The sequence below is a fragment of the Mandrillus leucophaeus genome, unplaced genomic scaffold (genome assembly GCF_000951045.1).
Source record: "Mandrillus leucophaeus isolate KB7577 unplaced genomic scaffold, Mleu.le_1.0 Scaffold760, whole genome shotgun sequence".
Classification (NCBI taxonomy): Eukaryota; Metazoa; Chordata; class Mammalia; order Primates; family Cercopithecidae; genus Mandrillus; species Mandrillus leucophaeus.
Genome location: NW_012108253.1, coordinates 1228530 through 1235728, shown reverse-complemented (window position 1 = coordinate 1235728; position 7199 = coordinate 1228530). Strand labels below are relative to the sequence as shown.

Genomic DNA, 7199 nt, shown 5'->3' with positions numbered 1-7199 from the left:
AGGTGACTCTGTAGTTGAAATTCTTGTAGGTTTTCTGCTTTTTCTTCCCCTGGAGACTGAGGGAGGACTGATGAGACAGTGGCCAAAAGACACCTGACAGAGTTTTTCAACGTGAATAAGAAAATGGAGGATTTACCGCAAAAAAAAAAAAAAAAAAAAAAAAAAAAAATCCTTTTTTTTGCTTATTTCTTTTTTACTTAGAGGTAAACGCTTCATTTCCTTATTTTTCTAACTAACTGGCTTTTTCCCACTTCACCTAGTCTGTCCCGTTCTGACCATCATGTCTCCATCTCAGTTATGTATTAAAAGGAGGTGCTGAAATGACTGGCAAAACATTTGTGTATTTCTGATAGAGTGAATTATATTAAGGTTAATATTAATTTTTTTAAAAAATTCCTTACATGTGAGGTTCATGATAAAGAACATGAAGAACGAGGATGTGGCACTGGGATTTTTATTTAATTCGAGTTCTTGGTCTCTGGAAAACAGTAGTTCCTGAATGTCAGGAAGCCAGCCACTTTTTAACACTTTCACAGAATAGCACTAATGCTTATCAAACACTTACACATACAGAAGAACTCCGAGTTACTTTAAGAAACTTTGAAGTTTCTTTCCATGTGTTATAGTTGATCACTTTCCACCCCCAAGCTATTATGATCTGGTTGGTGTTTTTGTCATTGTTACCCATCAGGAGGTAGCAAAGGTGGTGAAAGTCTATGGTCATTCAGACAGGCTCCTATTAGAGTGTCTGCAGAGTAGTGTAAGTCCAGATAATCGGTCAATGCTATGACCAGAGTGATTTCTTTAAGTATTCCTAAATAAACTTTTTGGGGCATTCCTAAGAAATTACAAAAATTACTCACAAATGCCAAATACCTGTGTTCCTACCACCCTGAAGAGCCACCTGTTAACATGTTAGAATGTTTGTTTTGCCAATGTACACTGGAACACACACACTAGGAGTGCAAGAGCTCATCTGTCTTATTCACTGCTAGACCCACCCCTTTCTCCAAGAATGCCTGATGCACAGTAGGTGCTCGGTAGCATTTGTTGAATCTTGAATAATACAGGGCATCACAGATAATGTAATAGCATCATTTGACCACTGCTAACAGTCTCACACTTCTCCCCCTTTCTCCAGAGGCACTCTCATGAGTTCAGTTGGACACTTCCTGTTTGTTTTTTGTGTTCAAACATACATGTATTCATGAGCAGTGTATAGTATTGTTTTGCATGTTTTACAGTCTACATAAATGGCATTGTACCACGTGTATCTTTTTTGAAACTTGCTTTTTTCACTCAATATTATATTTTGAGACTTGTTCATGTTGCTACATGTAGCGTTTATTTTTCCTTTTAACTGATGTTTCTTCATTTAAAATACTTCATTTTAGTTATTCATTCTACTGATTGGCTTTTCGATTGTTCTGACTTTTTTGCTGTTATAAATCTGCTTCTTATTAATGGTCCCCCTCCTTTCTTCTCTCTCTTTGGGAATAGAAGCATTTTAAAAATGATAATATTAATCTCTCATAATCACAGCCAATTATTGAAGCACTGAGAGGTCACTGATTGGCACTGTTTGCCAGACACTGTGCCAAGCGCTTTGTATTTATTAGCTTATTTAATCTTCACAATTTATTTTACAAACTAGAAAACTGGAAGCTGACTTTGCAAAAACATTAGTCAAAGTCCCATAACCCAGGAAGTGGCAGGTTCAGGATTCAAGCCCAGTTCTTGGATGCCGAAGCCATGAGCATGAGACATACTCCTTCCCTCGTCCTGATGGAGGGATGTTGAAGTCAGTGTGGCCTAAATGAGTTCCAAAAAGTGGACAAGAGTAGCGCAATGAACTAACGATCTTCCTTCTGTCAAAAAGTTGAAATGTCTGTTGCCGTGCTTTCCATCTTCATGGGCACATGTTTTGCTCGCCTGTCATTTTAGGAGTTGACTCAATTGAAAGATCCCTCACTATCACTTACAATGATCTTTAGGTAGATAATTGGGACAGACTACTTGTCTTGTTGAATTAATCTTTCACAAGGAGAAGGAAAGTAAAAAGTCATCTGTGGGACTTAACCATCAACTGGAACTCTCTTATGTATGTGTTCGTAGTCATACCTTTAAGAATGCTTCTGAGGGCTATGTGTTGGGAAAGGGCAAGAGTCTTTGTTTTGGGCAATTCTGGAAAATATATTTGAAAAGATATTTTTACTTTTTCTCCTTTCATCCAGCAAGGATGTTTTCATGCTAATTTAATGGGTCATAGAATGAGTTACATTTGAAGTAAATTGCCTAATCAAGTATGAAATCAGAAATGTGAAGAACGAGAATTTTTCAGGACTTTATCAGTGGAAGCCTTTCTGATAAGCACGTAATACTGGTGCCAGTGATGGCGATGGTTATAGGGAATGCTTTTTACTTATGTGCTGCCTTTACTTTAAAGAGACACAAATCCTTTACATTCACAAATTGAGGAGCCCTGTATTTCTATCCCATTTTATATTGAAAACAATTGACATGAGAAAAATAAAGAACTTGGAAAAAAGAAAGCCCCAGCTCCAGGTGGAAGGAGTAGGTGGCCTTCCTCAGGAGGTTTGGAAAGGATCCCTCAACCCCTGACACTTTGCTTTCACGAAGACTGACATTCTATAACTGGACTTCTTTTTTGTTTTTAAAAATTATTTTATAAATGTTCAGAATAAGAAGAGGATGCCCTAACAAAATTTAATGATGACCAATGGAGTTTTAAAAATTAGAGATTTTTTTTTTTAAATAAGGAGAGGGAAAGAAAATAAAGAAAAAACTTACTTAGAGGTATAATGTAAAATGTAAGGTGACTGAAGTTCCCACTAAAGTATAAGGTATCATCAATATTGAATTACACTGTAGGTAGGTAACTTGTGCTGAATCCTGGCATCAGATCTTTCCCTGAAAAGTTTTTTTTGTTTTATTTTTTGTTTTTTTGTTTGTTTTTTTTTTTGAGACGGAGTCTTGCTCTGTCTCCCAGGCTGGAGTGCAATGGCCGAATCTCAGCTCACTGCAAGCTCCACCTCCCGGGTTCCCGCCATTCTCCTGCCTCAGCCTCCCGAGTAGCTGGGACTATAGGCGCCGCCACCTCGCCCGGCTAGTTTTTTTTGTATTTTTTAGTAGAGACGGGGTTTCACCGTGTTAGCCAGGATGGTCTCGATCTCCTGACCTCGTGATCCGCCCGTCTCGGCCTCCCAAAGTGCTGGGATTACAGGTTTGAGCCACCACGCCCGGCCCCCTGAAAAGTTTTAATGACTAAAGAGGCAAAAGAATTCAAAGATACTGCTCCTAAAATGCCGTGTGAGCACAGAATGATGTAAATGGCCCCAGAAGAGACTCTTGTACATGCCTGCAGATACACTGTCCCCACGTAGTTCTTGAGACTGGTCCTGTGGTCCAGGAGCCAGGACTTGCATGGGGTTCTTTAATAACCATCCTCTGCTCTGTCCATTATGTGCTTTGGAGCTAATAAAGCCACCATCCCCCAAATGAGGTTAATGCCTTGTGGGGTTGGTAAATATCACTTTGACACATTTAGCGAGAGAAATAATATCTGTAGGTTAGGAGTTTCTGAAATTTTTCAAGCTGTAATTGTGCTTCTGCTTATAAAAAGCCAGTTTGGATGTCTTAAGCCATTAATATGTTGGCCTCATTCCTGCCTTATTCCTTTGCTATGAAGGCTTTTTATGTATTTTAGCTTTTCTGTTTCTTTGTTTGTGAATGGTATCCCTCTCCCTCCCCTTTTCTAGTAATGCTGTTGCTTTATCTCTTTTCCATTCATATTTTTTTCTTTCTTTTTGCTGCATGGAGACTCTCTGCTGTACAAGTGTAAGTATTTTTTGGTGGCTTTGCAGTTTCTGGCTCTACTACTTTATATTCTTGTGCTCCATTTGCTTCTGTGCTGCCTGGCTGGTCTCCCAGGAGACTGTAGTGTCGTCGTCCATCTGCAGATCCTGAATGAAATAGGCAACAATTTAGAGACAAGATTGGATTTTACAAGATGGTTCAGCTAGCAAAACAGGCGATGAATTTAAAATATCTCCAGCCATGTGTCTGAAAGCAAGCAGAGTGTTGATGAAGAGGATACAAACATTCAAGAGGAGACAAGTGCTTATTCCACTCATGTAATAATAATAATAATAATAACATTACTTTTAAGGTTTTTTCCTGATTCTTGTCATATTACTTGTTTTGGGCCCAGGGTTGTAGAAAATCGATGTTATAATTTGCTTCTTATATTAGAAGAACTTTCCTAATCTTCTTCTCAACTGGTATTGTTATGATTTTTTTTTCTTTCTACAGCCTTGGTGGTGAGGGGGAAGTAATTATGGATTCTTGAGCTTGGAATGCGAGTGTTATTTATTATTTTTTGAGCAAATGGTGACAAAAACAAAGCATCTCTTTATATTTTTATAGTGACATCAGCAATCTGACTCTCATTTTTAAAAAAAGCGTGTCTAGGAATTACATGTTAAAAGTGGGTTTGACAGGAAGAAAAAGGTTATATTATTTGTAAGGTTCCAAGATTAGTCTTTAACTTGTAGTAAAAGTAGACATATCTCAATTGAGCTATGTGCAGAATAGTTTAAAATTTATTATAAAAATTTGATCAAAGGAGTACAATTTCAGAGTAATGTAGACATTGATGCTTTTGGATTCTCAGAAAATAGAGTTATGACCTTTTTGTTCACAGTGTCTGCCACAATGAGGATTTATTGATGATTTGTGATGTTAGGACAAGAAAGAAGTCTGTGTTTAAGATTTTCCTGCTAAAATTACATTTAAAATAAGGGTTTAACACATTTTTCCTCATATTTCTTTAGGATATGGGTATTGAAAATTATACCTTATTGCTTACAAGATGCATTTTTTAAGATAAGTTAATTTTGTCTAGGCCTCAAGTTGACAGTGTTAACCATTGATTGATGAGAGGTCCGTTTGCAGTATGTACCTCTTCTTTTTCAAATGTTGACCCCCTTCATCTGATGAATAGTTTGTGATTTCTCTGACTCAGAAAATACTTAGGCATTAACAGATGTCAGGGAAAGGTCAATAAGGACTAAGAAACAGTTTGAAAAAATTGACCTTTCATGTTGGTACCAAAAGAGAAGAGAGCTAACCGTGTTAAAGAAGATGGTAAAGTCAGATTGTTTTCTTTTTCTGGGATGTAATTCAACAACCCAACAGTTGTGGAGAGGAGGAGGAAGGAGTTCAAATAAACCAAATTTCTAGACAAACATTAAATATTTGCTCCTAAATATACCCTTAGGTGGATAATTATAGTACGTTTTTATATTTCCTCTTGCTTTAGGTTTATATGTAATGGCATTGTAGGAATAAGCCAATAAGATTAAGGAAGTCCACATTTTCTGTAAAACTAAGGAAGAATTACTTCCAAAGAAAAGCAATAAAAATATGAGAGAAATGAGATTGATTTTTTTTCTCTGTTGTCACACTTAAATCCCATGAGGGAAAGATATAGAAGCTGGGTTACCTTCTTAATACCAGTTGTAGAAACTAGCCTGATTACAAATTCTATTTTAACAAAAGACCATTGACTCTGTGCCAGAACTTCAGAACTAAAAGATATGATGGGTATAGTTTTATGGGAAATGTAATTAGAAGTTACTTACCCTTGTAAAAAGCACACAAAGTAAAGGAAAGCAAGTGAAATACATTAGAAGTGAGTTTTTCTGATATTCAAGCTTTCTATATTGGGCTTTGAAGCATTGGAAAACAAGACCAAGAGGAGAAAACTAGCTCCCCTTTGAGTGATATCAACCGTCAAATTATCCTGATGATTTTGTGTGTTTCTTAATTATGTCTATGAAATGAAATTAAGCTGAATAACCTGTTCACAGATAGACATGAGCTTGTAAATGTGATTCTTTCTGTACATATTATATATTATGTCATTTATTTTATATATAGTACATATTTTTATATGTTTAAAATTATAATATATTTGCAATATAATTTTTATATGTTTTACATGTATTTGGTATCATAAAGGCTTTCATGATATGGAAACTTAAACTAGACTATTTTTGCCCATGAATACACTTTCTGTAAAATCTAATCAAGAGTCAGGGAAATAAAAAAAGACATCTTCAGTCCATGCATTTTTAAACATCTTTCCTCTTTATTTGTGACAATCTAAATGAAATTGGCTAAAAAATATATCTGGAGCTACTTCTTGATTATTTTACCTACCACGGTTGTGCATAAGATGGATAGAATACTGAAGAACTTGTTGCAACCAAACACAGCATATGTTTTGATAGCTTGTATCTCCTGAGAATTATTTTCAGAGATATCACTTGTGAATAGACCAGGCAGGCCACTAACTTCTTCAGCCAACTGCATGGCTAACTTTGGGGAGAACTGCCTTAAACTGGATTCCTTTCCATTTGCATTGGGTTAGCTGAGTTTTTATTGAACCCGCAAAGCCTGTTACTTTATAAATAGCTTTTTCTCAGATTGTCTGCCTTTAACGAAACCTTGAAAAAAGTCAAATCAGCAAGTTTCATTTTGTATTTTAGGAAAACAAGTCTGGATTTCAATACAATTGCTAATCATTTTTTTATCTCCTTTTTCTCTCAACAATACATAATAGCAAAACGATATTATTATTAAAACTGACATAATTGTCAAAACTATAGATTTGTTTGCTTTAAAGATCAGTATCAGCCAGTTTCTCCTTGGAGCTAAAGAATGTTTTTCAATCATGTAGATTTTTTTTTTTTGAGGAAGCATTAGATGAAAACCTATTAAATGAAATGAAAGTATGCAAACTAAGTTCTTTCAGTTACATTACCTCCTGGTTTATACACATACCAATTTCCTGATATCAAACCAGTGAAAACATCCCTAACATCCATTCATCTGTGTGTGGGTCATGAATTATGTGGCAGGAAGGATGCTGGCCTGACCCTCCTCACTGGGTTCTGTCCATGGCTCTGCTCCTTCTGACAACATGAATGTTAGCCTTTGTCACCTCTGTAACTCGATTTCATCCTTGGAGTTGATTTGTGTAGGTGATGGCAAAGCTTCCCTCCATCTTTGACATTTGTGTCATCCTATTGAGGGAGAAGATAGTGCCTTTCTGAGGGTTGGCTTTGCACCGTAAACAGTTGACACCAGTGCTAGGAAAGTGCTCTTCAGTTTCA

At 36.4% G+C, this 7199-nt stretch overlaps 1 protein-coding gene across 2 annotated transcripts in view; it reads left to right on the top strand.

The window, feature by feature from the left end:
• LRRC16A (leucine rich repeat containing 16A) overlaps window positions 1-7199 on the top strand; it is a 371092-nt gene that overhangs the window by 325558 nt on the left and 38335 nt on the right. The window lies entirely within an intron of this gene.